The sequence below is a fragment of the Lynx rufus genome, unplaced genomic scaffold, assembly GCF_022079265.1.
Source record: "Lynx rufus isolate CCGP_SWC_20201006 ecotype Redwood Valley unplaced genomic scaffold, mLynRuf1.p SCAF_14, whole genome shotgun sequence".
Lineage (NCBI taxonomy): Eukaryota > Metazoa > Chordata > Mammalia > Carnivora > Felidae > Lynx > Lynx rufus.
This window is the reverse complement of record NW_025814828.1, coordinates 50,367,614-50,395,421: the sequence shown is the minus strand read 5'-3', so window position 1 is coordinate 50,395,421 and position 27,808 is coordinate 50,367,614. Positions and strand designations below refer to the sequence as shown.

The 27,808-nt window shown below is 35.1% G+C and overlaps 1 pseudogene; it reads left to right on the top strand.

Moving 5' to 3' along the window:
* Positions 1-774: 774 nt before the first annotated feature.
* LOC124509269 (40S ribosomal protein SA-like) lies at positions 775-27,595 on the top strand (annotated as a pseudogene).
* The last annotated feature ends 213 nt before the right edge of the window (positions 27,596-27,808 follow it).

Below are 27,808 nucleotides of genomic sequence, written 5' to 3'. Positions count from 1 at the left end.
AATATATCAAATTATAAATGAATGAAAGGGCATCATATATGACACCATAGAATCACAAAGGATCACATGATACTATAAACAATTATATGTCAAATAATTGGATAACCTAAAAATGCAGAAACTCTTAGAGACAGAAAACCTACCAATATTTAATTATAAAGTAATAGAAAATCTGGACAAATTGCTACTAAGGATATTACAACAATAATGAAACACCTCTCAACAAGTAAATATCTAGGACCAAATGAGTCACTGTTGAATTCTACCATTTAAATAAGAATTAATGCCAAACTTTTCAAATCTTTCTAAAAGTTTGAAGAGAAAGGGACACTTACAAAGGTATTTTATGAGACAAAATTATCCTGTTATCAAAACCATGTAAGGACATTAAAAGAAAATAAAATTATTGACCCCTGTCTCTGATAAAATCCATTGCAAAAATCCTTAACAAAATATTACCAAATCAAATTCCACTGCACATAAAAAAAATTACACACCATGATCAGGTGGGATTTATTCATTGGATTCAAGGATATTTCAACATATGCAAATCAATAAAGCTGATGCATCACATTAACAAAATAAAGGATAAATATCATACAATTTTCTCAATGATACAGCAAACGCATTTGGCAAAATTCAACATCTTTTAATGATAAATACTCTCACAAATTAGGTATAAATGAAATATATCCGCTTTTCCATGCTACCCAGGGAGGGGTCCATAGGGTATTGTTTTGCATTCCCATTGTAACTTAAAGGGAAACTTTCACAATGTCCAGAGCCCTTGATGTCCTGCAAATGAAGGACGATGTCCTCAAATTTCTTGCAGCAGGAACCCACTTAGATGGCACCAACCTTGACTTCCAAAGGGAACAGCACATCTAAAAAAGGAAAAGTGATGGTATTTACATCATAAATCTGAAGAGAACCTTAGGAGAAGATTCTGCTGGCAACTCATGCCATTGTTGCTATTGAAAATCCAGCTGATGTCAGTGTTATATCATCCCGGAATACTGGCCAGCAAGCTGTGCTGAAGTTTGCTGCTGCTACTGGAGCCACTCCTATTGCTGGCCGCTTCACTCCTGGAACCTTCACTAACAACATCTAGGCAGCTTTCTGGGAGCCAAGACTTCTGGTGGTTACTGATCCCAGGGCTGACCACTCACAGAAGCTTCTAATGTTAACCTGCCTGCCATTGGTCTGTGTAGCACAGACTCTCTGCGCTATGTGGACATTGCCATCCCTTGCAAAAACAAGGGAGCTCACTCGGTGGGCTTGATGTGGTGGATGCTGGCCCAGGAAGTTCTGTGCATGTGTGGCACCATTTCCTGTGAACACCTATGGGAGGTCATGCCTGATCTCTCCTTCTATAGGGATCCTGAAGAGATTGAAAAGAAAGAGCAAGCTGCTGCCATAAAGGCTGTGACCAAGGAATAATTTCAGGGTGAATGGACTGTTCCAGTTCCTGAGTTCACTGTTACTCAACTTGAAGTCACAAACTGGTCTGAAGGCATGCAGGTGCCCTCTGTGCCTAGTCAGCAATTCCCTACTGAGGACTGGAGCACTCGTCCTGCCACTGAAGACTGGTCTGCAGCTCCCACTGCCCGGGCTACTGAATAGGTAGGAACAACCACTGACTTGTCTGAAGCTGCTTTTCTACAGAGAAACAAAAAAGAAATAAGGTTAATGGAAAATAAACAGTTTCAAAAAGTTGAAAAAAATATTTAAAAAATGAATGAAATAGGGGCGCCTGGGTGGCTCAGTCGGTTGAGTGTCCGACTTCAGCCCAGGTCACGATCTCGCAGTCTGTGAGTTCGAGCCCCGCGTCAGGCTCTGGGCTGATGGCTCAGAGCCTGGAGCCTGCTTCCGATTCTGTGTCTCCCTCTCTCTCTGCCCCTCCCCCGTTCATGCTCTGTCTCTCTCTGTCTCAAAAATAAAATAAAAAAACGTTAAAAAAATTAAAAAAAATGAATGAAATATATCCCAACATAATAAAAGCTATCCATGACAAGGCCGTAAATGTTACATTCAATGGTGTAAAATTAAAAACCTTTTTCTAAGGTCAGAAACAAGAAAAGAATGTTCATTCTAATCAATTCTATTACTGGTAGTAATATCCAGATAACTATTCAATAAAAGAAAATCAAAGGCACACAAACTGGAAAACATATAGTATAACTGTATTTGCAGAAGACATCACCATACATATAGAAAAAGCTAAAGACTTTACTAAAAGACTATTATAATAAGTGAATTTAGTTAAGTTACAGGATAAAATGATTAATATGCACATTCAGTTGTGTTTCTATATGCTAACAATGACATATTTGTAAAAGCCATTGAGAAAACTATTTCATTTACAGTAGAATGAAAATAAATAATAAACTTATGAATATATACAACCAAGAAGTTGACATACCTATGCAATTAAAACTATACAACATTGATAAAAGAAATTGAAGAAGACACAAGTAAATAGAGACATTCTGAGTTCATGGATTGAAGACAAAATATTGTTAAAGTATTCATGCTCCTCAATGTGATTACAAAATCAATAAATTCCTATCAAAATTCAAGTGGCATTTTTCAAAGACAAAAAAATCTTAAAACCTGCATGAAATTCAGAAAAGACCCCACTGGTTGCTTAACTTGCTTACACCAAGACCCATCTCCCTGTGTTCTGGTGAGACTGCCCTTCTTGGTCAAGCTTGTGTCATCCCCAGCATGCTGGTCTCCAGAAGATCAGCATGCTTCTGTCCACACCATGTATCTAAAACCTGGGGTTTTAAAGGTCAGAAGACTGGGAATAGGGTCTGGAGGTTACTGCACTGCTCCTGGAAATAATGAAAGCAAACACCATGGGGGCAGACAGCATAGAAACAGCAATATGAAAAATGCTTGGGGCACACAGGGAAGATATTTTATATTCTAGGAGCTTCCCTGAGAGGCAGCATTTACAAGGTGCCTCTCCAGGAAAAAAGAAGCTGTCTGGGGACAATTCCCCCCACCATTGGGCATAAACAGAGCCACCTGAAGGAAGCTGCTTAGCTTGGACACTGGCTGCCTAACTTGTTTACATCGAGCTCCACCACCTGTGATCTGGAAGGACTGCCCTTCTCAGTCAAGCTTGACTCAGTCCCAGCATGGCAGGACATTCCCCTCAGAAGATCAGGACAAACCCCTGCCCACACCACGTTTCCAGACTAGAGAGTTCTGAAGGGCTGTGGTTCTGGTAGAATGGGTGTCAGGTCTCATTTCACAAGCATATCAATCAGACCAGAGCACAACTAGTTAAAAGTCACCACATTCAGCCCAGGGACCAAACGTTGCCCACATCAGGCAAGGAGAGCCTCTGCAGATGACTGGCATGAAAGATAGAGAAGTCAGAATAGAGTAGCAGAGCACACACAGCACACACCACAGACACTGCATGAAGCTCCTGACCCTGAGCACTATGTGACCTCTTCTTTCTAAACCCATTACCCTGAGAAGCAGGAAACATAATGGAGTTTTCTAACACAGAGAAGGCAGAAACATAAACCAAATACCAAAACTGAGGAATTTAAAACAAATGAAAGAACAATATAAAACCCCAGACAGAGATGTAGAAAAAAAACAGATAGACGTAAAATACCTAAGGAAAAATTTAAAGCAAAAATCATAATGATATTTATGGTCTTGAGAAAAGAACACATCAGTGAAACACAACAGGTATAAAAGAGTTTTAAAAAAGAATGAATCAGAGATGAAAAATGCCACAAATGAGATTGGAAACTGGCTTGCTGCAATAAACACCAGACTGGAAAAAGCAGAGTAATGTATTAGTGATCTAGAAGATAAAATAATGGACAATAATGAAGCTGAACAAAAGAAGTAAAGAACTAGGGGTGCCTGGGTGGCTCAGTTGCTTAAGTGTCTGACTTCAGCTCAGGTCATGATCTCACAGTTTGTGGGTTTGAGCCCCACATCAGGCTCTGTGCTGACAGCTCAGAGCCTGGAGCCTGCTTCAGATTCTCTGTCTCCCTTTCTCTCTGCCCCTCCTCTCTTCTCTCTCTCTCCTTATAAAATAAATAAATAAAAAAGAGTAGACTTAGAGAAATCAGTGACTCCATAAAATGTAATAACATTTTTAGTATAGGAGTCCCAGAAGAAGACACAGGAAAAAAGGGGCAGAAAGTTTAGTTGAAGAAATAATAGCTGAAAACATTCCTCATCTTCAGAAGGAAATACACATCCAGATCCAGGAAGCACATAGAATTCTCATCAAAATCAACAAAATCAGGCAAACATCAAGACTTTTTAATTTAATAATTTGTTTTTAAAGTTTCTTTATTTTGAGAGAGAGAAAGAATGAGAGCATGTGCACAGGGAAAGGGCAGAGAGAGAATCTCAGGCAGGCTCCACGTTGTCAGCACAGAGTCTGATGCAGGGCTCAATCCCACAAACCAGGAAATCATGACCTGAGCTGAAATCAAGAGTCAGAAGCTTAACCAACTGAGCCACTCAGGCACACCTCAAGATATATTGCTATTAAAGCTGCAGAATAAAGTGGTAATGAAAAAAATCTTAAAAGTGGCAAAAAAAAGAAGTCCTTAACTTACAAGGGAAGACCCATAAGACTAGCTTAAGATTTCTCAACAGGGGCACCTGGATGGCTCAGTTGGTTGAGCATCCGACTTCACCTCAAGTCATGATCTCCCGGTCTGTGAGTTTGAGCTCAAGTTGGGCTCTGTTCTGACAGGTTGGGGCCTGGAGCCTGCCTCAGATTCTGTGTCTCCCTCTCTCTCTGCCCCTCCCCTGCTCATGTTCTGTCTCTCTCTCTCTCTGTCAAATATAAAAAAAAACATTAAAAATGTTTAAATAAAAAAATAAAAAGATTTCTCAACAAAAACTTAGCAAGCCAGAAGGGAGTAGCATGATATATTCAAAGTGCTCAATAGGAAAAATTGCATCCCAATAATGCTCTTTACAGCAAGGCTATGGTTCAAAATAGAAGAAGAGATAGAGTTTCCCAAACAAAAACTGAAGGAGTCCATGACCACTAAACTATCCTGGCAAGAAATATTAAAGAAGACTCTTTGAGTGGGAAGGAAAGACCAAAAGTGACAAAGACAAGAAAGGATCAGAGAAAATCTCCATGTACAATGATAAACAAGAAATAAAATGACACTAAATACCCATGTATCAATATTACTTTGAATGTAAATGGAGTAAGCACTCAAGTCAAACACACGAGACATCCAAACGGATAAAAGTCAAGACCCATCTATATGCTACCTACAAGAAACTTACTTTAGACCTAAAGACACCTGCAGATTGAAAATGAGGGTATGAAGAATCATTTGCATGCAAATGGACATGAAAAGACAGAGTAGCAATATATATATCAGAAAACTAAACTTAAAAAAATAGACTATAACAAGAGATGAAAAATGGGACTATACCATCATACAGGGGACACTCCAACAAGGAGATCTAGCAAATGTAAATATTTATGCATCCAACATGGGAGTATATATATATATATATATATATATATATATATATGTGTGTGTGTGTAACAAACATAAAATAATTCATTGATAATAATACAATAATAATAGAGAACTTTAACACCCCACTTACATTAATAGACAGACCATCTAAACAGAAAATCAACAAGGAAACAATGGCTTTGAATGTCAACTGGACCAGATAGACTTAACAGATATATTCAGAATATTTTATTGTAAAACAGCAGAATACACATTCTTTTCAAGTGCACATAGGATATTCTCCAGAATAAATCACATAGTACAAGTCACATTTCAAGCCTCAAGAAGTACAAAGAGATTGAGATTATACCATACATATTTTTCTGAACACAGAAGTATGAAACTTGAGCTCAAAACAAGAAAGAAATGGAAAAGAACACAAACACATAGAGGTAAAACAACATGACACTAAATAATGAACAGGCCAACCAGAATATCAACAAATGAAGAAAAATCTAGAGCTTTTCCTCTATGGTCAGGAACAAGATGGGAATGCCTGCTCTCACCACTGTTATTTAAGATAGTTTTGGAAGTACTATCCACAGCAATCAGACAACACAAAGAAATAAAAGGCATTCAAATCAGCAAGGAAACAGTCAAACTTTTAGTATTTCCAGATTACATGGTACTATATATATAAAACCTGAAAGACTGCAACAAAAAATTTCCAGAATTTATACACGGTTCAGTAAAGTCATAGGTTACAAAATCAATATACAAAAACATGCTGCATTTCTATACACCAACAATGAATCTGCAGAAAGAGAAATCATGGAATAAATCTCACTTACAATTGCACCAAAACCCATAAGATACTTAGGAATAAACCTAACCAAGGAGAGTAAAAACCTGTACTCTGAAGAGTATAAATCACTGATGAAAGAAATTGAAGATGACACAAAGAAATGTAAAGCATCCCATGCTCATATATTGAAAAACTATCTGTAATATCTATATATCTATATCTATATCTATAAATGTATATATTACCCAAAGCAATCTCCCATTCAGTGCAATCCCAGTCAAAATACTAATGCATTTCTCACAGGACTAGAGCAAACAGTTGTAATATTTGAATGGAACCACAAAAGACACCAAAGAGCCAAAGCAATTTTTAAAAAGAAAAGCAAAGCTGGAAACATCACTATTCCAGACTTCAAGTTTTATTACAAAGCTGTAGTGATCAAGACAGTATGGTACTGGCACAAAAAAAATAGACACACATATCAATAGAACAGAACTAAGAATCCTGAAATGGTCCCACAACTATATGGTCAATTAATCTTCAACAAAGCAGGAAATAATATCTAATCAAAAAAACAGGCTCTTCAACAAATAGTGTTGGGAAAATGGGACAGCAGTATGCAAAATAATGAATCTGGACCACTTTCTTACACCATACACAAAAATTAATTCAAAATGGATTTAAGACTTATATGTGAGACAGGAAACCATGAAATCCCAGAGGAAAACACAGGCAGTAATCCCTTTGATACCAGCCATAGAAAGTTCTTACAAGGTATGTCTTTTTAGGAAAGGGGAAACAAAGACAAAAGTAAACTATTGGGACTTCATAAAAAAAAAAAAAAACAACTTCAAACTGGAGGAAATATTCAGCATATGTAAAAGGCAACCTATGTAATGGGAGAATATAGTTGCAATTGACATATCCAATAAAGGGTTAGTATACAAAAAATATAAAGAACTTATAAGATTCTTCACTTCAAACCAAATAATCTAATTGAAAATGGGCAGAAGACATGAACAGACATCCCCCCCCAAAAAAAAGACATACAGATATCCAACAGTCACATGACAAGATGCTCGACATCAATGATCCTCAAGAAAATACAAGTCGGGCACCTGGGTGGCTCAGTCGGTTGAGCATCCGACTTTGGCTCAGGTCATGATCTCGCGGTCAGTGAGTTTGAGCCCCGTGTCAGGCTCTGTACTAACAGCTTAGAGCGTGGAGCCTGTTTTGGATTCTGTGTCTCCCTCTCTCTCTGCCCCTCCCCCTCTCATGCTCTGTCTCTCTCTCTGTCAAAAAATAAATAAACATTAAATAAAATTAAAAAAAAAGAAAATACAAGTCAAAGCTATAATGAGGTATCACTTCACACCCACGAGAATGGCTACAATCAACAACACAAGAAACAATATGTGTTAGTGAGGATGTGGAGAAAGAAGAACCTTCTTACAATGTTGATGGGAATGTAGACTTGTGCAGTCACTGTAGAAAATAGTATGGAGGTTCCTCTAAAAGTTAGAAACAGAACTGCCTTTTGATCTTCTAATAATACTACTAACATATACCCAAGGAATAAAAAAAAAGACTAATTTGAAGGGATACATGAACCTCGAATGTTTATAGCAGTATTATGTACAGTAACCAAATTATGGAAAGAACCAAAATGTCTATCAAGTGACAAATGGATAAAGAATTGGTATATATATATATATATATATATATATATATATATAATGGAATACTACTCTGCAATACAAAATAATGAAGCCTTGCCATATCCAATGACATGGATGGAGCTAGAGATTATTATGTTAATGACATAAATCAGTCAGAGAAATACAAACACCATATGGTTTTACTCATATGTGGAATTTATGAAAAAAACAAGTGATCATAGGGGGCGGGGGGAAGAGAGAGGCAAGCCAAGAAACAGACTCAACTACAGAAAACAAAATGATGGTTAATAGAGGGGAGGTCAGTGGGGGAATGGGTTTATTTTTGTGATGGGGATTAAGAAGTGCAACAGTTGTGATGAGCATCAAGTGTTGTATGTAAATGAATAATCACTAAATTGTACACCTGAAACTAATATTACATTAATGTTAATTCACAGGAATTTAATTAAAACTTTAAAAAAGTGAAATTAAATAGGTTATACAACTGCAGATCCCAGGTAAGTTAAAAGGATAATGAAAAAATACTAGTAAAAACCATATCCCCACAAAGTTGATAATCTAGATGGAATAGACTAATTCCTTGAATAACATAATCTTCCAAAACTCACACAAGAAGAAACAGATGAGCTAGATAGGATGATACTTTTTAAACAAATTGAATCAATAATTATTCAAATTTCAAAACAGAAAGCACCGTGCCCATTTTTGTTCGATGGCAAATTCTACCAAATATTTATGGACGAATTATAGTAATTCTCTACAGTCTCCTTTAGAGGATGGAATGGGAAGAAATATTTTGTATCTCACTTATGTGGCCAAAATTACTCTATTACTAAATTCAGAGAAAGGCATTAAAAGAAAACAAATCTACAGACCAGTGTATTTCAGGAACAAAGAAGTAACATTTCTTCAAAAAATATTAGTAAATTAAAATAAAAAACATATGAAAATAATTATGTATCATGACCAATATTTGCCCCAGGTATGCAAAACTATTTTAACATTCTAAAATTAATTAATGCTATCCAAAAGGAAAATAAAGGAAAAGGAAAAAACACACATGATCATATCAGCAGATTCAGAAAAATCATTGGACAAAATTCAACACCAATTCATGAGTAAAACCTCTCAGTAAATTAGATACAGAGACGAACGTTTACCAAAATGATACAGTGTCTTAAAAACTTACAGTTAACATCATAGATAATGGTGAGATACTCAAAGCTCTCCTTTGAAGATCAGGTACAAGATGAGGATAACCTTTCTTACCACTTCATTTCAACAATTTCTGAAAGTCCTTCTTAAAGCAGTAAAGCAAGAAAAAGGAACTAAATAGTATATATATTAGGAAGGAAGACATAAAACTACCTTTGTAGATTAAATAATTATCTATGTCAAAAATATGAAAGAATGAACAACAATAAAAATCTTGGAACTAATAAATGATTATAACAAAGTTGTAGGATACAAAGGTGATATACAAAAGTGAATTTCTTTCTTATATATCAACAATAATTAAATAGAGTTTAAAATTTTTAAAATAACATTTACAATAGCTTCAGAAACTGAAATCCATTTGTATAAATCTAACAAATTATATATAATATCTATGTGAAGAAATTGCAAAACTCCAGTGCATGAAATCAAAGAAGAATTGGAAAGCTAGTGTGTAAGAGATTCAATATTGCCAAAATTTTAGTTATTTTCAAAATGATCTATAGATTCAATGCCATCCCAATCAAAAGTCCAGCAAAGTATTTTATGGGTTTTGACAAACTAATTCTAAAGTTTATATAGAGACCCAAAATACCTCGTATAGCCAACACAATTTTGAAAGAGAAGAGCAAAGTTGGAAACTGGACATTGCGAAACTTCAAATGTTACTATAGAGCTCCAGTATTCAAGATAGTGTGATAATCATTAAAGGATAGACAAATAGATCGCTAGAACAGAATAGAGTCCAGGAATAGACGACCATAAATATAGTTTACTGATACGTTACAGAGGAGAAAAATAATACAATGAAGCAAAGATGATGTCTTCAACAAATGGTGCCAGCACATCTGTACAATCACATGCAAAAATTTAATCCAGACACAGAACTTATACACTGCCCAAATATTAACTCAAGGATCTAAATCTCTTTATTTATTTATTACAAAAATATTGTTTATTTATTTTTGAGAGAGAGAGAGAGAGAGAGCGTGAGTGAGGGAGAGGTAGAGAGAGAGGGAGGCACAAAATCCGAAATAAGGTCCAGGTTCTGTGCTGTCAGCACAGAGCCAGACACAGGGCTCTAACTCATGAACCATGAGATCATGACCTGAGCCATAGTTGGATGCTCAACCAACTGAGACACCCAGGTGTCCCACAAATCTAAATTTAAAAAACATAAGTATACCTACATGACCTTGGGTTTGAAATGACCTTTCAGATATAACTCCCAAGTCACAATCATGAAACAAATAATTGATCAAGTAACTTCATTAAAATTAGAAACTTCTGGGCACCTGGGTGGCGCAGTCGGTTAAGCGTCCGACTTCAGCCAGGTCACGATCTCGCGCTCCGTGAGTTCGAGCCCCATGTCGGGCTCTGGGCTGATGGCTCAGAGCCTGGAGCCTGTTTCCGATTCTGTGTCTCCCTCTCTCTCTGCCCCTCCCCCGTTCATGATCTGTCTCTCTCTGTCCCAAAAATAAATAAAAAACGTTGAAATAAAATAAAATAAAATAAAATTAGAAACTTCTGCTCTGCAATAGATACTGCAAGAGAATGAGAAGACAAACCATATATTTGGAGCAAATGTTTGCAAAGGGACATCTGTAAAGGACTGTTATCCAAAATATACATAAAAACCTCTTAAAATTCGCTAATAAGGAAACAAACAAGTCGATGTAAAAATGGGCCAAGACATTAACAGACCCCTCACCAAAAAGATATACATATAACAAATAAACACATGAATATGTAATCTAAATCATATGTTTTCAGGAGAATGAACACTAAACCAACAATGTGATATGACTATATACCTATTCGAATGGCCATAATTGAGAATTCTCAAAATACCAAGTGCCGCCAAGAGAAAAAACAGCAATTCTCATACATTGCTGTTAGAAATGCAAAATAGTACAGCCAATTTAGAGGACAGTTTGGTGTTTAATTTTGCTTTATTTTTACTAAACAAAATATTACTCTTACATATTTTCCAGCAGTTGTGCTTCTTAATATTTATCCAAAGAGAACAGCAATCACTTTAATCCTCCTAGCAAAAAAAAAAAAATCAAAAGAATATTTTAAAAAATCTTACACCATGAACAATACAATTTATCCTAAAAATGTAAGGTAGGTTCAAACTATGTAAATCAATCGATATGATTCATTACATTAACATAATGAAGGATAAAAATGACATGTATATCTCAGTAGATACAGTAAAACTATTAGGCAAAATTCAGCACTCTTTCATGTTAAAACACACACACACACACACACACACACACTTGTAAAGAAGGAAGAGAAGAAATAAAAATTAAGACCGTATTTGACAAGTCCACAACTTACATCATGCTCGATGGTGAAAATTTGAAAGATTTTCCTATAAGATCAGGAACAAGACCAGGATATCCAGGGGCGCCTGGGTGGCGCAGTCGGTTAAGCGTCCGACTTCAGCCAGGTCACGATCTCGCGGTCCGTGAGTTCGAGCCCCGCGTCAGGCTCTGGGCTGATGGCTCAGAGCCTGGAGCCTGCTTTCGATTCTGTGTCTCCCTCTCTCTCTGCCCCTCCCCCGTTCATGCTCTGTCTCTCTCTGTCCCAAAAATAAATAAACGTTGAAAAAAAAAATTGAAAAAAAAAAAAAAAGACCAGGATATCCAATCTAACCAGTTATATTCAACTTAGTACTGGCAATCCTAGTCAGTGCAGTTGGACAAAAAACATAAATAAAATACATCCAGATGAGAAAGAACAAAGTTAAATTATCTTTGCTTATATATGACATATTCCTATATGCAGATAACCTTAAAAATGCACAAAATAGGGGCGCCTGGGTGGCTCAGTCAGTTGGGCATCTGACTTTGACTAAGGTCATGATCTCACGGTTCGTGGGTTTGAGCCTCGCATCGGGCTCTGTGCTGACAGCTCAGAGCCTAGAGCCTGCTTCGGATGCTGTGTCTCCCTTTTTCTCTGCCCCTCCCCCACTCATGCTCTGTCTCTCTGTCAAAAATAAACATTAAAAATTTTTTTTAAATGCACAAAATAACTGTCAGAACTACAAGCAAATTCAGTAGTTGCAGGATTTAAAAGAACCATGTAAAAGTTAGTTTTATTTCTATACATTAACAATTAACTATCCATAAAGGAAGTTAATAGTGTAATCCCATTTGGTTATCAAAAGGAATAAATTACTTAGGAATACATTTAACCAAGGAGGTAAAAGGCTTGTAAACTAAAAACTATAAAACACTGAGGAAAAAAAAATTAAAGCAGATGCCAATAAATGGAGAAACATCTCATGTGCATACATTGGGATAATTAATATTGTTAAACATCCTTACTACCTGAAGTGATCTACAGATTCAGTGAAATCTCCATCACAATTCCAGAAGCAACTTTTACAGACATAGAAATAATTCAAAAGAAGAAATAATTCTAAAATTTATATGAAATCCCAAAAGATCATGAATAGCCAAGGCAATGTTAAGCAAATAGAAAAAAAAAGCTGACTATATCACATTTCCTAATTTCAAAATATAGTAAAAAGCTACAGTAGTCAAAACAGTATTGTACTAAAAATAGACATGTGGACCAATGGAACAAAAAGTAGAGGCAAGATATAAACTTATGGTCAATTAATCTTCAAGAAGGGTGCTGAGAATGCACACTGTAGAAGAGATAGTCTCTTCAACGAATGATATAATGCAAACATGATATCTATGCCAAGAAAATAAAATTAGACTTTTATCTTACACCATACATTAAACATTGACTCAACTTCAATTAAAGATTTAAATGTAATTTCTGAAATTGTAAAAATCCCCAAGAAAACAAAGGGGGAAGGAAGCTTCTTGATATTGGTCTTGCCAAATTTCTTGGATATAACATCAAAAGCACAGGCAACAAAAGTAAAAATAGGCAAGTAGGAGTGCATCAAATTTAAAAGCTCCGAACAGCAAAGGAAACAACAGGCAGTCTATAAAATGGAAGAAAATAATTATAATCTTTATATTTGATAAAAGGCAATTTAAATAAATATATATATATATACAACTCCTGTAGCTCAATAGCAAAAAAATGCAAACAACCTGATTAAATATAGGCAAAGGAATTGAAGTACTTTTCTCCAAAGAAAACATACAAAAGGACAACAGGTATATGGAAAGATGCTCAATATTGCTAATGATTAGGGAACTGTAAATCAAGATTGAAATTAGAATCTTGAATAGATATCCAGTGTACATTTTAGCACTTATTCACATTAGCCTAGATATGGAAATATTATGTCGTAGTGCAGGATTCAGAATCAGATCAGCAGATCTGTCAAGAGATGAATAAAGAAAATGTAGTCTATACATAAAATGGAATATTATGCAGCCTAAACAAAGAAAATACTACTGTTTGCAGTAACATGGATAAACTAAGAGAATATTATGCTAAGTGAATGCCAGACACAGAAAGACAATGTGTGATTTATCTTATGTAATGCCTCTAAATAGTCAAATATATAGAAATAGACAATATAATTGTGATCATCAGGGGATGGGGAAAGGCCATATGAGGGGTAGTTGCTCAGTGAGTAAGCAGTTATAGTTGTGAAAGATGAGCAAGTTCCAGACTTTTAGTATTTCACCACTGATCAAGTTTTTTTTGTGGCCTTTTTATATATGGCCTTTTCAGTGTTTGGTAAGTTCCTTCTAGACCTACCTTATTGCAAATTTGTTTTTTAATGAAACTTTGTTGAGTTTTGCCAAATGCTTTTCATACATCTATTAAATTAATCAAGACTTTTGTTCTTTATTCCATTAATGTGGCATACCACATTGATTGATTTGCCTATATTATAAATACTTCTTGATTCCCAAAGATTAGTCACATTTGTTTATGGCATATAATATTTTTAATATGGCTCTGAATTCTGTTTGATAATATTTTATTTGGGGATTTTGCATTCAGTTTATCAAGGATATTGGTCTATGATGGGTATTATGAGGGCACTTGTTATGATGTTTATTCCATTGTGTTTGGAAACAATACTTGGAGTGATTGTTGACTTCTCTAATTTTCCAAGACTTGTTTTGTGAGCTAGTATGTAATCAAACTTGGAGAATGACCCATGCTCCTTTGAAAAGAAAGTGTATTCTGCTGCTGTCTGATGGAATGTTCTGTACATGTCTGTTAGGTGCATTTGGTCTATAGTATTTTTCAAGACTGCATTTCCTGGGACACCTGATGGCTCAGTTGGTTAAACATCTCACTCCTGATTTCAGCTCAGGTGATAATCTCACAGTTCATGGAATCAAGCTTTGCATCAAGCTCTGCAATGACATCATGGAGGCTGCTTGGGGTTCTCTCTCTCTCTCTCTCTCTTTCTCTCCCTGACCATTCCCCATTTTCTCTCTCTCAAAATAAATAAATGAAATCTTTAAAAATTTTTAAAAAGACTGCAATTTCATAATGGATTTTCTAAGTGGATGACCTATCCATTATTAAATGTGGAGTATTGAAGTCTACCACTGTTATTGTTTTGCTATCTATTTATCCCTCCCTAAATGTCAGTGTTGCTCTATATATTTAGGAGATTTTCTATTGGATCAAATCAATGTCTAATTATTATATCTTCCTCTATAATTGGTTCCTTTATCATTATGTAATAACCTTCTTTGACTTTTGTAAGAATTTTTGACTTAAAATATGATTTACCTGATAGAATTATAGCCACACCTGCTCTTTTTCTTGCCTTTTGCATAGAATATCTTTATCCATTCCTTCAAATTCAGGATATGTGTGTCCTTAAATTGATGTGAGTCTCTTGTACACAGCATATATTTAGGTATTCTTTCTTTTTAAAGCTTTTATTTAAGTAATATTTTGTTAATATATGGTGTAATACCATTTTCAGGTGTACAATATAGCAATTCAACACTTTCATACAACACCCAGTGCTCATCACAAATAAGTTCATTTTTTAGTCCTTATCAACTATTTTATCCACCACCCCCAACTACCCCCTCTGGTAGCCATCAGTTTGTCCTCAATGGTTAACAGTCTGTTTTTCTTGGTTTGCCTCACTCTCTTTTTTTTCCCCCTTTGTTCATTTCTTAAATTCCACATTATTTCTTATTTTTTTAATGTTTATTTATTTTTGAAAGAGAGAATGGCAGAGTGCAAGTAGGGAAGGAACAGAGAGAGAGAGAGAGAGAATTCCAAGTGGGGTCCAGGCTCTGAGATGTCAGCACAGAGCCATATGCAGGGCTTGAACCCATGATCCACAAGATCATGACCTGAGCCAAAGTTGGACGCTCAACAGACTGAGCCATCCAGGGCCGCCCACATTATTTCTTAAATTCAATATACTCATATGGTATTTGTCTTTCTCTGATTCACTTACTTTGTTTAGCATAACACTCCCCAGCTCCATCCATGTCGTTGTAAATGGCAAGACTCCATTCTTTTTGAGGGTTGAATAATATTTCATTATATATATATATATATATATATATATATATATATATCACTTCTTTTTTATCCATTATCAATCAGTAGACACCTCGGCTGTGCCAGTTTGGCTATTGTAGGTAATGCCACTATAAGCATCAGGGTGCATATATCCCTTCAAATCAGTATTCTTGTATCCTTGGGTAAATGCCTAGTAGTACAATTGTTGGATCATGGGATAGTTTATTTTTTATTACTTTTTAAGGAACTTCTATACTGTTTTCCAGAGTGGCTGTACCAGTTTGCATTCCCAACACTAAGAGATGGTTTCCCTTTCTCCACATCCTCACCAACACATGTTGTTTCTTGTGTTGTTGATTTTAGCTAATCTTACAGGTGTGAGGTGATATCTTATTGTAGTTCTGATTTCTATTTTCCTGATGATCAGTAATGTTGAGCACATTTTCACATCTATTAGCCATCTGTATTTCTTCTTTGGAAAAGATGTCTATTCATGTCTTCTGTCTATTTGTAAATTGGATTATTCATTGGGTCTTAAAATCCATTCAATCACTTTGTTTTTCTACTGGTAAATTTCATTCATTTACATTTAATGTCATCATTGATAAATAAGAAGTTATTGTCATTGTATTAATTTTTTCTTGTTCTTTTGCAGTCTTTGTGGTTTAATGTGTATTTTTAATTATTTTTAATGTTTATTTATTTATTTATTTTTAATTTAATTTTATTTTTTTTAATTTACATCCAAATTAGTTAACATATAGTGCAACAATGATTTCAGGAGTAGATTCCTTAGTGCCCCTTACCCATTTAGCCCATCCGCCCTCCCACAACCCCTCCAGTAACCCTCAGTTTGTTCTTCATATTTATGAGTCTCTTAGATTTTGTCCTCCTCCCTGTTTTTATATTATTTTTTTCCTTCCTTATTTTCATCTTTTTTGTCTCTTAAAGTCCTCATATGAGTGAAGTCATATGATTTTTGTCTTTCTCTGACTGACTAATTTCACTTAGCTTAATACACTCTAGTTCCAACCACGTAGTTGCAAATGGCAAGATTTCATTCTTTTTGATTGCCGAGTAATACTTCATTGTGTATATATATACCACATCTTCTTTATCCATTCATCCATCGATGGACATTTGGGCTCTTTCCATACTTTGGCTATTGTTGATAGTGCTGCTATAAACATGGGAGTTCCTGTGTCCCTTCGAAACAGCACACATATATCCCTTGGATAAATGCCTAGTAGTGCAATTGATGGGTCGTAGGGGAGTTCTATTTTCAATTTTTGAGGAACCTCCATACTGTTTTCCATAGTGGCTGCACCAGCTTGCATTCCCACCAACAATGCAAAATAAATCCTCTTTCTCTGCATCCTCAACAACACCTGTTGTTGCATGAGCTGTTAATGTTAGCCATTCTGACAGGTGTAAGGTGGTATCTCATTGTGGTTTTGAATTGTATTTCCCTGATGATGAGTGTTTATTTTTGAGAGAGAGACATAGCATGAACAGAAGGTCAGAGAAAGAGGGAGACAGAATCTGAAGCAGGCTCCAGGCTCTGAGTTGTCACTACAGAACGCAATGCAGGGCTTGAACTTCTGAATCACCAGATCATGACCTGAGCGAAAGACACTTAACTACCTGAGCCACTCTGATGTGTTTTTAAGTGATAGACTTAGCTTCTTTTTATCTTTTGTGTATCTACCATAGTTTTTTCCCCCTCATCATTACTACTGTGTTTCCATTGAACCTCTTATAGTCTATTTTATGATGATAGATATTTAAATTTTATCAAATATGGAAGCTCTACACTTTTAATATCCCCACCCAGTTTATGGTATTGATATCAACAGTTTCTTCATTTTTAAAGTGTATTTATTTTTAGACAGAGACAGAGAGAGAGAAAGTGCAAGTGGGGGAGTGGCAAAGACAGAGGAGAAAGCAAGAATCCCAAGCAGACTCTTCATGGGCAGCATGAAGCTCAACACAAGGCTCAAACTCTCAAACCCTGAGATCATGACTTGAACCAAAGCTGGATGCTCAATAGATTGAACCACCCAGGTACCCCTCAATGTTTACCCCTTTTTATATTTTGTTTTCATCATGAAATATTTGTCATTATAGTCTTAAAACTTTTGCACTTTAACTTTTATATTTGGGTTAAAAATCATTTATCTACTGCCATTCCAAAATTAGAATGTTCTGTATTTATTTATATATTTACCTTTACCAGTGAGACTTGTTCTTTCATACATCTTCATGTTTCTGTTTACTGCCTATTTGTTTCAACTTGAACAACACCTTTTAGCACTTCTCTTAAGATAGGTCTAGAGGTGATGCATTCCTTTAACTTTTGTTTACCTTTGAATGTTTTTATCTCTCCTTCATTTTTGAAGGGTAGCTTTGATGGTTATGATATTCTTGGTTGGCAAGATATTTTTTAGTAGTTTAAGTATATCATCCCATACCCTTCTTATCTGCATGGTTTCTGCTGAGAAATGTGCTGATTTTCTTATGGGAGTTCTGTTATATGGGACAAATCATTCTTCTGTTGTTTTCAAAATTCTCTCTTTGGGTTTCTCATTTTACAATTTAATTACAATTTGCTTTGTAAAGATCTTTTTAGTTGCAACCTATTTACGTAATTTGAATCTTCATGAATTGGGATGTCCATTCCCCTGCCAAAATTTGGGAAGTTTTTTATGCATTATTTCTTTGAATATGTTTTCTTCCCTTTTATCACTCTTCTCTCCTTCTGGTACTCTCATCACACATATATTGTTTCTTTTGATGGGACCCCACAAGTCCCATAAGCTTTCTAAATATTTTTACATTATTTTTTTCTTAGTTTTTGCTCTTATAACTGGATGATTTCAAATGACCTCTTCGAGTTCAATAATTCTTTCTGCTAATAAATCAAGTCTGCTGTTGAAACTGTCCTTTGAATTTTTTAATTCAGTCATTCTTCAACTCTAGGATATTGATTTGGTTTTGTTTTATGGTTTCCATTTCTGTGTTGATCCTCTCCATTTGTTCATCTATTGTTTACCTGATTTTGTTTAGTTGTCTTTGTTCTTTTCTATCTTACTGAGTTTCTTTAAGATTATTAGTTTGAATTCTTTGTCAGGCAGTTCACTGATCTTTTATTTAAAGTCAGTTACTGAAACTTTATTAATTTCCATTCATGGTGTTGTTTTCCTGAATTTTTATACTTCTTAAATCTTTGCACTAGTGAATTTACATTTTACAGTAACAGTCACCTCTTGTTGTCTCCACAGGCTGACATCTGCAGGGGAAGGCCTTCAGCAGGTAACTTGGTCTGGAATTCTGGGAGGGCCTGTTGGTGGCATCTGTGAATGGAAGGGGTTTTCTGCTGTTGTACATGGGTGAATACATTCTTCCAAAATCTTTGGGATCCACAGTCAGATAGTGCCTATAATTTTATTGTTGAATATGAACCATTAGTGAGTGTCTGTGGTTGGTTCAGGCTTATAGTCAACTGATTTTTAATAAGGGTGCCAGAACATTCAGTGAGGAAAAAAAGTAGTCTTTTCAATAAGTGGTACTTGTAAACAAACATATACACATAAAAAGAATAAAGGACCTCTACCTCTTTTCATATACAAAAATTAATTATAAATGGATCAATGACCTAAACACAACAGGTAAATCTGTACAACTCTGATGAGAAAACATAGGGGAAAATCTTCATGGCCCTGAATTTGGCAGTAAGAGTTTACATATGACACTGAAAGCAAGAGCAACAAAAATAAATGGATAAATTTAAGTTCAAATTTAAAATGTCAAAAAACATTATCAAGAAAGTAAAATGAAAACCTATAAAATGTGAGAAACTATCTACAAATCATATATCTATTAAGAATCTTGTATCTATATTTTAAAAAACTTTTATAAATCTACAGTAAGGCAACTTTAATAAGTGAATATAAACATGAATAGATATTTCTTCACAAAAAATATGCAAATGTCCCAAAAGCACATGAAATGAAACTCAATGTCACTAGTCTTTAGCTACATGCAAATCAAAACCACAATGTGATACCACTTCACACTCCTTCGGACAGTTATATAAAGTGGAAATAAAACAAGTGTTGGCAGGTATGTGGATAAATTTGAACAACTGTAATTCTACTACTTGTGGAAATGTAAAATACTTCACTTGCTTTGATAAAGTGATCCTTAAAATTAAGCAGAGTTATCACATAGCAATTTCACTCAAAGGTTTATGACTTCCAAAATTAAAAACAGGTACTTTAAAAAGTACATAAAGGGGCGCCTGGGTGGCGCAGTCGGTTAAGCGTCCGACTTCAGCCAGGTCACGATCTCGCGGTCCGTGAGTTCGAGCCCCGCGTCAGGCTCTGGGCTGACGGCTCAGAGCCTGGAGCCTGTTTCAGATTCTGTGTCTTCCTCTCTCTCTGCCCCTCCCCCATTCATGCTCTGTCTCTCTCTGTGCCAAAAATTAATAAACGTTGAAAAAAAAATTATTAAAAAGTACATAAATACACATACACACATAAGCATTATTTTCAATATCCAAAATGTGCAATTACTACTATACATCATGTGTGAATGAATAAACATGGTGATATATATGTATATATATTACATTTTATTATCTTATATAAGAGAATATCATTTTACTACAAAATGGAATGCATGCTACAATGTGGATCAAACTCTAATACATTGTATTAAATGAAAAATGTCTGGCATACCAGGTCACATGTTTTATGATTTCACTTGAATGAAATAGATAGAATGAATAGATAAGTTCACAGATAAGTAATACAGGTAGGTGTTTTTACTACTTTGTGGTACAGATATGGGGAAAGGAAATAAAGAGAAACTACTTAGTAAGGAGTTTTAGTTCAAAATGATGAAAATATTTTGAAACTAAATAGAAGTTGTGTTTGTACAAGAATGTGGCATAGCTACATGTGAAAGGATGAAACTGGACCACATTCTTATATCAAACACAAAAATATACTCAAAATGTGAGACCTGAAAACATAAAACCCTTAGAAGACAAATGGTCAGTAATTTCTCTGACATTGGCTGTGGTTGGCTTTCTATATATGTCTCCTAAGGTGAGGAACAAAAGCAAACTTGTAGTGTACATAGCGTAATTTAAACACTTGGCAAATCACTATGCCAGACACCTGAAACTAATGTAACACCGTATGTCAACTGTACTCAAATAAAGAATAATAAACTATTGAGACTACATCCAAATAAAAAGTTTCTGCACAGCAAAGAATGCCTTCAACAAAACAGAAGGCAACCTACTGAATGGGAGAAGATGTTTGCAAATGATATATCCAATAAGGAGTTAATATCTAAAATATGTAAGGAACTTATACCACTCAAAACAAACACGAAAAAAAAATAACCCAATTAAAAATTGTCAGAGGACCCGAATAGATACTTTTGGCCATACAGATGGACAAAAGACACATAAAAAGATGCTCAGTGTCACTAATCATCAGGGAAGTGCAAATCTAAACCACAGTGAGATATCATCTCATACCTGGCAGAATGGCTAGCATAAAAAAGATCAGGAATAAGTGTTGGCAAGGACGTGGTAAAAAATAAACTTTCATGCACTGCTGCTGGAATTGTAAATTTGTATAGCCACTGTGAAAAATATTATGGACATTCCTAAGAAATGAAAAATAAAAATACCATATGATCCAGTAATTCTATTACTGGGTATTTACACAAAGAAAATGAAAACACTAATTTGGAAAGATATATGTGCCCCTATGCAGCATTATTTATAATAGTTAAGATATGAAAGCAGTCCAAGTGTCCATTAATAAATGAATGAAAAAAAGAAGATAGATGATAGATAGATAGATAGATAGATGATAGATGTAAAATCGAATATTACTGAGCCACAAAAAAATAATGTAATCTAGCCATTTGTGCCAACATGAATGGACCTAGCAGGCATTGTGCTAAGCCAAATGTGTCATACAGAAAAAAAGATAAATACCATGTAATTTCTGTCATATGTAGAATCTAAACTTTCATCATATGTGGAATCTAAAAAACAAAACAATGAATAAACCTATTGAGAAGCAGAATCAGACCTATAAATATAGAGAACAAACTGATGATTTCCACAGGTGAGAGTAGAAGCATGGGCAAAATGGGTAAAGGAGAGGGGGAGCTACAGGCTTCCATTTATGGAATAAATAAGTCAAGGAATTAAGGGTATAGCAGAAGGAATATAGACAATGGTATTATAATAACATCACATAGTTACAGATAGTACCTACACTTGTGTTGAGCATAATGTAACATACAGAATTGTTGAATCAGTTTGTATAACTGATACCAATATATTATTGTGTGTCATCCATGCTCAAATTAAAAAAAATGTTAATACACTGTTTTTTTAAACAGATAAGTGTATTTTATGTGAATTTTCTGTTAAATTACTTTTTAAACATCATGATAGATGGGGCTTCTGGGTGGCTCAGTCGGTTAAGTGTCTGAATTCAGCTCAGGTCATGATCTCTTAGTTTGTGGGTTCAAGCCTTGCTATCAGGCTCTGTGCTGACAACTCAAAGCCTGGAGCCTGCTTTGGATTCTGTGTATTCCTCTCCCTCTGCCCTTCCCCCGTTTGTGTGCTGTCTCTCTAAAATGAATAAACGTTATTTTTCCATTTTTTGTGTCTTCTTCAATTTCTTTCATAAGCTTTCTATAGTTTTCAATGCACAGATTTTCACCTCTTCAGTTAGATTTATTCCTAGGTATTTTATGTTTTTTGGTGCAATTGTAAATGGATTGATTTCTCTTTCTGTTGCTTCATTATTGGTGTATAGGAATGCAACTGATTCTTGTGCATTGATATTATATCCTGCGACTTTGTCAATACTACCCAAAGCGATCTACATATTCAATGTAATCCCTATCAAAATAACACCAGAAATCATCACAGAGCTAGAACAAATAATCCTAAAATTTGTATAGAACCTGGAAAGACCCTGAATAGCAAAAGCAATCTTGAAAAAGAAAACTGAAGCTGGAGGTGTCACAATCCCGGACTTCAAGCTGTATTACAAAGCTATAATCATGAAGACAGTATGGTACTGTCACAAAAACAGACCCTCAGATAAATGGAACAGAATAGAGAACTCAAAAATACACCCATAAATGCATGGCCAACTAATCTTTGACAAAGCAGGAAAGAATATCCAATGGAATAAAGACAGTCTCTTCAGCAAGTGGTGCTGGGAATACTGGACAGCGACATGCAGAAGAATGAACCTGGACCACTTTCCTACACCACACACAAAAATAAACTCAAAATGGACGAAAGACCTAAACATAAGACAGGAAGCCATCAAAATCCTCGAGAAGAAAGCAGGCAAAAACCTCTTTGACCTGACCCGCAGCAACTTCTTACTCAACATGTCTCTGGAGGCAAGGGAAATAAAAGCAAAAATGAACTACTGGGACCTCATCAACATAAAAAGCTTCTTTGCAGCAAAAGAAACAATCAGCAAAACTAAAAGTCAAGTGACGGAATGGGAGAATATATTTGCAAATGACATATCAGATAAAGGGCTAGTATCCAAAATCTATAAAGACCTTGTCAAACTCAACACCCAAAAAACAAACAATCCAGTGAAGAAATGGGCAGAAGACATGAATAGACACTTCTCCAAAGAAGACATCCAGATGGCCAAGTGACCCATGAAAATATGCTCAACATCACTCATTATCAGGGAAATACAAATGAAAACCACAATGAGGTTCCACCTCACACTTGTTAGAATGGCTAACATTAACAACACAGGCAACAACAGATATTGGTGAGGATGCGGAGAAAGAGGATCTCTTTTGCATTGTTGGTGGGAATGAAAACTGGTGCAGCCACTCTGGAAAACAGTATGGAGGTTCCTCAAAAAACTGAAAATAGAACTACCCTACCACCGAGCAATTGCACTACTAGGTATTTATCCAAGGGATACAGGTATGTTGTTTCGAAGGGGCACATGCACCCCAATATTTATAGCAGCACTATCAACAGTAGCCAATGTATGGAAAGAGTCCACATGTCTATCGATGGATGAATGGATAAAGAAGATGTGGTATATATATACAATGAAGTATTACTCAGCAATCAAAAAGAATGAAACCTTGCCATTTGCAACTACATGGATGGAGCTACATGGTATTATGCTGAGCGAAATTAGTCAGAGAAAGACAAATATTGTATGACTTCACCCATACGAGGAATTTAAGATACAAAACAGATGAACATAAAGGAAGGGAAAAAATAATATAAAAACAGACAGAGGGTCAAAAGATAAGAGACTCTTAAATATGGAGAACAAATAGAGGGTTGCTGGAGGGGTTTTGGGAGGGGGGATGGGCTAAATGGGTAAGAGTCATTAAGGAATCTACTCTTGAAATCATTGGTACAGTATATGCTAACTAACTTGGATGTAAATTAAAAAATAAAATAATAAATAGAACAAAATAAAGAATAATAAAATGAATAAACCTTAAAATATTAATAAAATAACACATCATGATACATGAGAGCAACATAAAGAGATATATCAACTAAATGATAACTTGGATGGGACTTAAAACTGAAAATGGACATTAGGTGAGAATTAAGGAAATCTAAATAAACTATGTATTTTATTTAATAATAAAAACTCTGGAGGGTAGTTGATATTGTATGAACAATATATTAGTTCTTGAGGAAGTATAAGCTTACAAGAATTATATATTTAAAGTGAATTCCCACGTTACAAAAGTAAATTTCATTGTTTAGGATGGAAATGTAAGCTGACAAACTTTTAGAGGTAACAATAAAAATAATGGTGATAATAATTATTTATGTAGTATATTATAAAAGTGATTGTCATGTTTTTCTTCACATCTAAGTGCCCGACACATGGTATATACTTAATAAATATTTGATTAATGAATGAATGCTTTGATTGTGGTCTTTTCTATGTATTAAAAAAAGATCAAAAAAGAGTCAAAATAATATTTTTGACAGTCTTTTTAAGTAATGTGGATTGATTGCACAGCTGGTTCTTTGACTGCCTAGGGATCAAACAGTAAGTTGAGAAAAAGGAAAACAGTAATTTCTACTGAAAAACAACTGATTTGGTGACCCTGTCTATTCACAGTCTAGCTTTCTAAATATTCAGTCTATGAAACTTAATGCAGAACTAACAAATGTCAAATGAGGTTTCAACTTTAACTAGAAGGATAAAAGAAAGGCTCTTTTGCAAAATATATATAATATGATTCCATTTGTGCAAATATAAGTATGTACATAGATGTGTTTGTAGCAGCCTAGTAAATTTATAAAGGTTATTGTAATTTCCTCAAGGGTGTGGGACTATAATGAAGGTAAAGTTTATTTTAATTTTATATCCGTCTAAAACGTGGGATTTTAAAAAAATTATTGGCATAATTTACATTATAGTTTTCAATATTACTAAAATATATGTGCCATATGAGATACTCTTTCGGTTCTTGTGAAATGGGTATGCTGTGCTTCACTCTCCATAGACTCTATAAAATCTACATCTTTGAATGAAGCTTTTGAACATTATTTTTCTTCTTTGCATCTCTGCTAAGCCTTTGAACTACTTAGAGATTAAAGTTTCAGCACATCTCATAATTATAGCCAAATATGCCTTAATTTTTTTCTGACTTTAAATTTCATTGAATTTATTTTTATAATAATTTACACATAATTCTGATTTGGGTTAAAAACTGACTACTCCATCTGAAAGTAAAAAAATCAAACAACGCATAATTTTTCCATGTGAAAACTTTGCATATAAGAGCACTCTATCTATAAAGTATCTTCCTATGTTAATTAAATATGCTTCACATGAAGATTGCCCACATATACATGGTACATTTTACTCAATTTTTAGACATGCAATGGTCAACCTTCTATTAATATGCTTTTCAGGAAGGCTGAAATGAAAGAAACAAAGTACTGACTTCTCATCAACAATGTTACACATGATTCTAACACTAGAATTACTTACTTTAAAATTGTATTATTGAGTTGTTTGTAAGACCCCAGTACTTTGATCTGTGTGGCAGAGAACCATTAAAAATTACTAATAATGAAGAAGAAATCTTACATTGAAATTGTAATTTTCTCCCAACTGAATTTCCTGCCTCCATCCCCTTTTTCATTCTTCCACACTATGGCTTCATTTAAGGCTATAGTGAGTTATCTTTCTAAATACAATTCAGGAAACATACTAGTGGGCAACGACCTGCCCAGCTTGTCTGTGACTAGGGGCTTCCCAGGATATGGGATTGTCTGTGCTAAAATCAGAATAGTCGCTGGCCAAGTAGGACCATCTTTTTTGTTTGTTTGTTTTTACCCTAGTTTATGTCTTCTCACAATTCTTGGGCGGCTTTATCCCAGGATACAAGACCTTTCACTATATGATCCATGCTTAGCTTCTCTGTTTCTAATAGTGTTGTTGTTGTTGTTGTTGTTGTTTCTGACATTTACACTCTAGCTATACCATATTTCTATATTACTTCTGGTAAAATCCTGCAGCAAACTTTTTTCATAATATTTTCATATACCAATATTATTTCTCCCATCAGCGATCACTTCACCTTTTTCTTCACCTGGAGAATTTACAATATTCAACTTTATCTTTCTATGATGATTTCTCTAAATCTCATTACACTTTTCTCTCCTGATAGGGCTCTCTCAGTAGTCTCTGTGTGTATTCATTAAAACCTATGACATTGTTTATTTATCTGTTTGCAATACTGTCTTGTCTACTAGATTGTGATGTCAAGAGATGCAAGGATCCTGTTATCTACGTAAGCAACTGCAATATATGACACAGAGTTAGCATTCAATGTCAAATTAATTATTTAATGTTAATGAATACTCTATTGTGCTATATACACCAATAACTACTAAACAAGCAACGACTAGTATGGCTATAGTTACTATGGTTAATTAAAACAAAAGTCTAAGGCTAAATGCCAGCCATCAAAGAATATACAATCTTAAATTAAACAGGGATTCTCCAATAGAAGTTTATGCTAAAAGGGAATGAACAAATATATTTTATATTGTTGGCATAATTTTTTTTAAATCTTTTAATTTATAATCATGGCAGATTAACATGCCCCTGTAATCAATAATACAGAGAGATCCTCTCTTTTGCCCATTTACATTCATGTGCAGATTTTTGTGTGAATCTGTTCATTTCTATGGGATAAATGTTAAAGAGTACCATTGCTACCTCATTTGAGATTTTTATGCTTAGTTTTAATAGAAACTTCTCAACTGGTTTCCAAAGTGGTGGATTCAAAATAAAATGTATCATTTTACCTTCTCACCAGCATTCTATGAATGGTACTATTTCTCAATAACCATGAAAATATTTGATATTGCCACATTTTTTTTATTTATCCAATTTGAAAGGTGTATAGTAATATGGCATTGTGATTTTAATTGGCATCCTTTTATGGTTACTGATGTTGGACATTTTTAAAGAAATTTTTAAGGTTTAAGTAGACTTATTTTTACAAGGAGGGCCCTACTGAGCAGAACATTATAGACCAATATATGTGGTCCCAGGATGTCACCACGGATAAATTGAGAGGTCATGATTGCAGAGGAGGTCACTGTAATTGAAGGACATGATCCAGGGAAAGTTGGTCAAGAATGCAGCAGACATGATCAAGAAAGGCTGGGGGTGGTCAAGTCACAGGGTGAGGGACAGGACAAACCCCTTCAATTCCATTTCTTGTACTTCTCTAGATGTGACAGTATCCAGCCCAATGGTAAGAGGAAACATAGAAAGCAGGGAGGTGAGCCCAAAGGCTATAAATCATGGTCCCAAGCTCTTCCTGTGGCAGCATGGAATGGATCTGGGCACCCAGCATTAGGAGCTGCTGGGTAAATCCTGTCAGGACACTCAGCAGCAGTGGTGTCAGCATGGACATGACCTCATGGAATAACTGCAGATAGTCGATGTAAAACATTTTAAAATGTGCTTATTTTGCATCTGCATAAAAACAAATGAAGGCAGGGGCGCCTGGGTGGCACAGTCGGTTAAGCGTCCGACTTCAGCCAGGTCACGATCTCGCGGTCCGTGAGTTCGAGCCCCGCGTCG